We start from the raw sequence: 6839 nt of genomic DNA, 5'->3' as shown, positions 1-6839 counted from the left end.
AGGAGAAAGGTCTCCACAACACGTATCACTGAAACCAGGCACAGTGGCACACGCCTGTAATCTCAGCGGACTCAGAGGCTGAGACAGGAAGATCACAAGCTTGAACTTAGCAGGGTAGCACAGTGGCTTACCAAACCCTGTGTCAAAATAAAAAATAAATACTGGATGTGAAATACACACAGAAATCAATAGATTTCTTGCTCATTAAAAATAAAGCATCAAACAAAAGTTACATTTCTTGTTATATAGGTCTTGCTTTATCTTGGTCTTAACAATCCAGCAGAAAATTATAAAAATGAGGTAGAAAAGGTAAAGCAATATTAATATGCTGAGCTGTAAAAGGCTCAAGTCAACAACTTCTGACACTGCCAGTCCTACAGAAAAACCATTACTATTATGGACTACTGGACTGCATTGGAATATTTTGCTGAATTCACGTACCTACAACATTTAAATGACAATGGAACACCCATCTCTGACAAAACTAACCAAAAAAAGTGGGATAGAAATGAACTACCACTTTGTATCTGTATACTGAAAATACTTAGGATAGATATACAGCTGTATTCTCTTAATTCATTGAATACAGAGGTTTGTTCTAATAGTGTCTGTGGACAGGATATCCTGTCTGCATCTTGTATAATGAATAACCACTAAGACAACAATATGCAATGCATTAATTATTGAAACTGTGCTAGTAATCGGTTTTGAAACTGTCTCATTGCTATTTGTTTCTCAATAAAATTATTTTAAAAAATAAAGCATCAAGAAAGAAATTATGAAAACATTTCCATTCACAATATAGTCACAATATTCACAGTATTTTCCTTGGGACTAACTTAACCAAGGACATGAGGGACCTCTACAGCAAAAACTGTAGAATTTAATAAAGAGTGATTAAGGAGAATACCAGCAAATGGCGGGGCTGAGTGTGGTGGTACACTCCTGCAACCCCAGCACCTGGGAGGCTGAGAAGGAGGGCTGCAAGGCGTCCGAAGCCAATCTGGACTGCACAGGGAGGCTGGGCCTGAACTGCACAGGAAGACCCTACCTTGATAAGTAACTAGCTAAATGAAAAAGACAATGGAAAGGCATCCTTTGTTCCTGCATTTTTAGAGCCAATATTGTTAAAATTGCCATATTACCGAAATGGATCAATAAATTTAAAGAAATTGCAATCAAAATATAACAGCATTCTTTGTGGCTATTTTTGGTTGTGTTTGGTTCTGGTACCATGAATCAAACTCGTGACCCAGTGCTTGCCAGGCAGACGCGGGGCTGCTGAGCTGTGTCCTAAATCCAGCATTCTTTGCCAAACTAGAAGAAATCCTTATGAAACCAGAAGAGCAGTTAACAAATACTGCATAACAAATATAACCCTAGACAATAATATCAAAGCAGGAGGCATCACAAGCCCAGATTTCAAGTTATATTGTAAAGCTATAGTGATTTTAAAAAAGCCTGGTACTGGCGTAAGACACTGACATGCAAATCAGTGGAATGGAATCGAGGACAGAAACATCCCCAGGCATATTCAGTCATCTGATCTTTTCTTTGACAAAGTGACCAAAAATACAGACTGGACAAAAGCTGTCCTGTTCAACAGGTGGTGATGGGAAGACTAGCCGCTCACTTGCAGAAGAGTGAGTGGAGGCCCACGGCGACCACCACGCACTGAACTAAACGCAGCCTGGATCTAAGACCTGGGTATTAAGGCAGAGGCGCTGAGTCCACTGGGGACACCTCGGGCGAGGCTCTTGAAGACAGGGTAGTAAGAGCTTTTTTTTTTTTTTTTTTTCCAGAAATATTTTGATGTCTCCATCAGAAATTAATACTTTGTTTGGGTTCACTCATGTTCACTTCTCCTGAAATTTGTGTGATTTACTACCGCTTCAGGACCTCATTTTCACTCGGTTCTGACTCCAGAGCAAGGTCTATAGAGAAGGAAAGTGGAGGAAGCCGTGCTAGCAGCTGAGTCAAGAAACACAGAGCAAGCAGGCCCGGGGGCCGGAAGTTCGATCCTGGGGCCTGCCGTGCGAGCCCCGCCCCGGGCGCGCGGAGGTGGCGATTGAGACTGGGTGTGGTGCTGCCCGCCTGTAATCCCAGCTCGTGGGAGCTGTAAACAGGCAGATCACTATGAATCTGATCTAGTAGTGGGACCCTGAACACCCTGTAGACCCTTCCCTAAAATACGGAAAGAAAAAACAAATGAACAAAAGAAAGAAAGAAAAGAAAAGAAACACAGCACAAAGTTCCAGACAGAGAGCCAGGGAGGGGAAGAGACTTAGCGTCTTCCCAGAGGCACCTGCTGTCTGGGAAAAGATGGTAACGGAGGCTTTTTATTTACAGAAAAGGCACCAAACCAGCTCAGCACAGTGGAAGGCAGTGTCACCGAGGTCGGTGGGGTTCAGACAGTACACATGCATAGGACACGTGGTGTAGCTGTGGACCTGAGAAGGTGGGCTACAAGTCCTAAAAAGGGTACAAGTCTTTCTCAGGAGATCCCACCACCAAAGTAACACCACGAGGGTGTGTAACAAACTCCTTTCTTCTCTTCTGCTTTCCATTAAGTCTATTTATCTACATGTTCAACCCAAAATGAAATAACAAGTTATTTTTTAATTTTTTTGTATTTTAGGGAAGGGTCCTATAGGGAGTTCAGGGTTCCACCACGCGATCGGACTTGTAGTGATCCACCTGGCCCGGAGATCGAACTCCTGGCCCCCGTGCCGAGCTATTTGGCTACCCCCAATAAGGGCTTTCTGAATGAACCCCTAACTGCACAAAAAACAACAGCAAGGATCAACAAATGGGATTACGTCAAACTAAAAAGGTTTTGTACAGTGAAAGAAACAACCAGCAGCATGAAGAGGCAGCCTACAGTCTGGGAAAAATATCACTGCGGCTCCTCCTTGGGTGGAGCGCTAATAGCAGGAATCCACAAAAACTCAGCCTCCCCCAGCGCAGATCCAGCGCACCAGGGGCATTTGACCTGAAGAGACCCTTGTCAGGAGAGAATGTACAAATAGCCAGCACATGCATGGAGACATGGTCCACATCTCTGGCCATTAGAAAAACGCGAATGAAAGGAACACTGAGATTGTGTCTCTCTCCAGAAAGAATGGCTACCCTCAAAAAATCAAATAAGAGATGTCAGCGCTGCCACAGGGAAAAAAGAACCTTCTGCGTTGTTGGTGGGGATATAAGCCAGTACAAACACTACAGAAATCCGTATGGAGAGTGGTCAGAAAGCTTAAGCTGGAAAGTTCATTCGAGATGCTGCCCCCACGTTAGGGACTGCGCACTGCAGTGACTCGTGCCCACCCGTGTTTAGGGCAGCACAGTTCACAGTAGCTACATTGTAGAGTCGCCCTAGGTGGTGAACGGGCAAAGGAAGTGGCATGCTACAGGAAGAAGATTGCTGTGCCGCAAGAGATACACTTGAGGCATTCGAGGCAATGAATGCAACTCCAGACCGTAATATTTTTATCTTCTGGCTTTTGGGGACAGGGTCCTGATATGCAACTCAGGCTGTCCTTGAACTCACTTTGTAGTCCACGCAGGCTTCAAACTTGTAGTGATCCTCCTGCCTCAGCCTCTCAAGCACTGGAATTCCTGGCACGGGCCGCCACATCTGGCCAAGATCTTAAGGTTAAGTGAAATAAGTCAGACAAACTCAACACTGCGTGGCTTCTTTTTTTGTTGTGAAAACCAAAATATAAATAAAGAGCAAAATAAAAGATACATAAGAAACAGCAAGATCCTTTGCACATGGAAAGGGAGCTAAGAAATGGTGGGGGTGGAGAAGGAAGGGCAGAGGAACAGGATCTCTTAGAAAGGGAGTGGGGTGCGCTGTGTACACATACCGACTCTCACGACACTCATGGTCATGACGTCCTACACACATGCACGCCGTGGCAGAGAGAGCTGGAGGGAGGGTAGGCGAAAGAGGCAAGACCGCAAATTACAGTGCACTGGATATGCTTATCAAAGCTCCATGATGAATGTAGTGATTTTGTGCTACCAACATGTACTACCAAGAAAAGAAAAGCATAAACCCACCCCCCAAAAAAGAAAGAAAGAAATGCAAATCAAAACAACACTGAGATTGGATTTTACTCCAGAAAGCATGATGGTCACCAAGACATCAAAGACAAATGCAGGCAGAGGTGGGGTGGGAGGGGAAGAAACCCTCCTACGCTGTTGGTGGGCGTATAAACCAGCATAACCACCGTGCACTCAGTGTTGTGGCTCCGGTCTAGGTGTCCCCAAGGCCTCATGCGCTCATGGGCAGGGCTTCAGGAGGTGGCTGGGCTTGGCGTGTTGCGCTGGACCCGTGGTGGGTTTTAGAGCTGGATGTGATGCTGGGGAGTGAGGCCTGCTGTCTTGGTTATTTTCTTGTTCCTGAGACAAAATGCCCAACACTCAAAATGGAGGGAGGAAAGGCTTGTTTAGCTCACAGTTTGTGGAAGTTTCAGGCCATACTTAGCTGGCTCCAGGGTGGGTGGCACATGGCAGAGGGCAGCACTTAAAGGCAGCGGAAGATACAAAAGTCACAGGAGCAGAAGGAAAGACTCTGTCCTTTCTGTTATATGCAGGATATGTGCCCTGCCCTGGGCGGGTGTAGCACTCACATCCTTAATCCCAGTATCGCACAGTGAACCAATCATAAACTACCTACAGGGGCCAGGGAGATGGCTCAGTGGAATAAGCACTTCCCTGGCAAGGACAAGGGCCTGAGTTCAATCCCTGGTTCTGGGGAAAAAAAAAACCCTACCTGCAGCTGCCTCCAAAAAGCCTGCCCCATGATGGCACACACCACAACACCTGGGGGGGCGGTCCCTGCTGGTGCAGCCTGGCTGTGCGGACAACCTGCCTCCTACCCTGGGCACTTGCTGCCTCCCACCTGCCTCCCCGCCCTGAGTGCTTCCCCCCGCTGTGGCCCTGTGCCACGGAGCCCTGCCTTGGGGCCAGCCGACTGTGGATGAGCCCTCTACAACTGGGAGCTGACATGAACCTTTCCTCCTTCAACTCGTGAGTGTCTGGCATTTCGTCCCAGCAATGAGAAAGTGGCTGAGACAGTCGGTGTGGAGATTCCTCACAACACTAGAAATAGAAGCTCCACTCAAGCCCACCCCACCTCTCCTGGACATCCTCAGAGAAGAGCTAAAGATGCCGCGCTGCAGGGATGCATGCTAACCCGGCACAGCACACGGCAGCAGCGCAGCTCACAATAGCTGAGTTTTGGAAACAGACAAGTAGATCAAGAAGGTGTGATTTATACACACCACGAAGAACTGTTTGGCCACAAAGAAAGATGGGCTTGAGTCGCGTTTAGGAGGGCACATGCATCTCGAGACCACAATGCCAACCAAAATCCATCAGACACAGGAAGTTAAATATTGTGTGATTTTTCTTAAACCCAAAGTCTAGTTAATTTAAAGAGTGATATAAAAGACAGGTGATAGGAAAAGGGTGGCAGACTTGTTGCAGATGGGAAGGATCCAGACACGGAGGGGAAGGCAAGGGGGAGAGGGAGGGGAAACGGGAAAGGCCTGATGTGCAATAGGCAGTTGAACAGTGCGCAGGGTGGATGTACTGGTCATGGAAAATGAACACGTACTCTAGAAGGATGGGAGGAAGGGGGAAGGAAGGAGAAGGAAGGGGAAGAAAAAAGAGAGAAAGGCTGAGCAGGTAGCTCAATGTGAAGGCCCTGGGTTCAATCCCCAGCACTACAAAAAGATTATATTTCTCTGTCTCTGTCTCTCTCCCCTCCCTCTCTCTCTCTCTCTCACTCTCTGTCTCTGTCGTTCCCTCCCTCTCTCCCTCCTTCTCTCCCTCTCTCCCTGTCTCTCTCACTGTCTCTCCCTCCCTCTCTATCTCTCACTGTCTCTCCTTCACTCTCTGTCTCTCTCTCTCTCTCTGTCTCTATCCCTCTGTCTGTCTCTCCCTCCTTCCCTCCCTCTACCTCTCTCTCACACTGAGGCAGCTCCTATCGAGGCCTACCCCACAGCCATTTCTCACTCCTTTTGCTAAGAGGTCCCTGTTATTGTCTACAACCATGATCTCAGTTGATGAGTTGTGAAGGGCTTGGGGCCAACCTCATAATAAAGTTTCTTTTCATTTATGATTGTTTCAGAGGCAGATTTCTGGCCTACTTCTGACCTCTAAGATGTCAAAGACCACAGGTCAGGAACCGACTGAGACTCTGCTCTTGATTTTAAAGAAACAGGAAGGCTTCACTAGAGGATGGTCTTCTGCCTCTGTCTCCAGCTTCCCTCTCTGGACACTGAGTCAAGCTCAGCGTCAGGGCTAGGGGCTGCTGCAGCTGCTTCACCTGTGAGCAAGGACCTACAAGGCTGGTCCTGGAGGGGTGAGAGGAAAGGGACAGAACGAAGCGAGGTTTTCAGGCACCTCAAGCCACCCAGCCAGCCTGGGCCCTACCGCCCGGGACTTCTTGTCCCATCAACATGGGTGTTACAGTGACGCCCAGCTCACCAGCCACACCGTCTGTGGAGTTCAACCAGATGCATCTTCATCAGGGTAATTAGCAGGGTTCACTATGAATCATAAATAAGGATTTGTCTCTATTTTTATGTGGCTGCACTTTTTTTAGTATAGACAATTGAGCCCAGGCTTTGCACGGAGCCCTGTCCCAGCATCCAGCCAGCCAGCCAACCACCCATCCATCCATCCATCCATCCATCCATCCATCCATCCATCCACCTACCCGTCCATCCAACCAGCCAGCCAGCCAGCCAGCCAGCCAGCCAAGCAGCCATCCATCCAGCCACCCACCCATCCATCCGTCCATCTATCCATCCATCCATCCATCCATC

This window comes from Octodon degus, unplaced genomic scaffold, assembly GCF_000260255.1.
Source record: "Octodon degus isolate 3935 unplaced genomic scaffold, OctDeg1.0 scaffold00248, whole genome shotgun sequence".
In the NCBI taxonomy this organism is placed as follows: domain Eukaryota; kingdom Metazoa; phylum Chordata; class Mammalia; order Rodentia; family Octodontidae; genus Octodon; species Octodon degus.
This window is presented reverse-complemented; position numbering follows the sequence as displayed.